Here is a 1,365-nt window from a genome sequence, read left to right on the forward strand (position 1 = left end):
TTTTTTTTTAAATGAATCTACTAATGGTGGCAAAGATAATTTGTCAGGTTTAATTGTACTTTTGAACAAAAAAAGTGATTTCCAAAGAGCATCGTATGACGTGTGTTCTTTAAACATTTGAAAAAAAAAATCGAGGACAAAAGTAGAGGTTACAGGCCTAAAAAAAGACATGCTTCAAAAACAACAACAAAAACAACAAAAACAACAACAACAACAACAACAACAACAACAACAACAACAACAACAACAACAACGCTTAGGGGCTGTGGTGTTTTAGATCAATGTGAAGAGCATTTGACTGGAAACAACTTCAACTTTCAGCATGATGATGATTCCAAACATGCAGTGGGAGTGTGTCTGAAGAGGGAGAGAGTATAAATAAAAGCTATGTCAATGCATAAATACTTCCACATCAATTTATAACAAACATTCATATTCTCAAATATTTCAGGTACATGAGGCTGTAATGGGGGCTTGTCGAACATTGACCGTTTTGTTAACCATTCTGGGTAAGTAACTGATTATTTTACAAAAATTAGAATGCAGCTCTTAAAAAAATAAAATAAAATAAAAATACATACATACACAATATGCCACACTTTTCAGTTATTAGCTTTTCAGATTTTAATTTGTCATATTTTAGTAACATCTGAACATATTGTGTAGTAACATGCTTTCATATCATGTCGATTAACAGCTTCTTTTAAGTGTTTTTCTTCTTCTTGATCAGTTTGGCGTATGGTAGCATGATCTATTATCTATTATAGATTATCTATCTATCTATCTATCTATCTATCTATCTATCTATCTATCTATCTATCTATCTATCTATCTATCTATCTATCTATCTAAATGTCTAAATGTCTAAATGTCATAAATATCTATATATAAATATGTCATAAATATCTATATATACATACATATGCATGCGTTTTCAGTAGCATGTGTGTTAAGTGTAATCATCTGTCTACTTTTCACAAATAGTGGCAATTGAGGTTGCTACTACACAAACTGTTGCACAAAACTGTGGTTCTGAAGGTTCAACTGCAACTACATTATCTGAAGAAACTACATCAACATCAACTGAATGTTCAACTTCAACTACAGAAACAACAGCAACTGAAGGTTTAACTGCAACTACAGCATCTGAAGAAACTACAGCATCAACAACAACTGTCATTACGGCACAAACAACAACTGAAAGTTCAACTGGAACTACAGAAACAACATCATCAACAACTACTGAAGGTATAACTGAAACTACAGAAGCAACTGCAACTACAGCATCAACAACTGAAAGTACAACTGAAACTGCAGAAACAACAGCAACTACAGCATTAACAACAACTGAAGGTTCAACTGCAA

General features: G+C 32.4%; 1 long non-coding RNA gene across 1 annotated transcript in view; it reads left to right on the forward strand.

Annotated features, from left to right (window-relative positions):
• The window catches only part of LOC121813463, a 3,803-nt gene extending 2,449 nt beyond the window's left edge, over positions 1-1,354 (forward strand). Inside the window, exons 2-3 of the long non-coding RNA XR_006053719.1 lie at positions 452-509; positions 985-1,354. This is a non-coding gene — a long non-coding RNA (uncharacterized LOC121813463). The remainder of the gene's footprint in view (positions 1-451; positions 510-984) is intronic.
• The last annotated feature ends 11 nt before the right edge of the window (positions 1,355-1,365 follow it).

This window comes from Haplochromis burtoni, unplaced genomic scaffold (assembly GCF_018398535.1).
Source record: "Haplochromis burtoni strain Fernald_Lab_line unplaced genomic scaffold, NCSU_Asbu1 Contig_1726, whole genome shotgun sequence".
Classification (NCBI taxonomy): Eukaryota; Metazoa; Chordata; class Actinopteri; order Cichliformes; family Cichlidae; genus Haplochromis; species Haplochromis burtoni.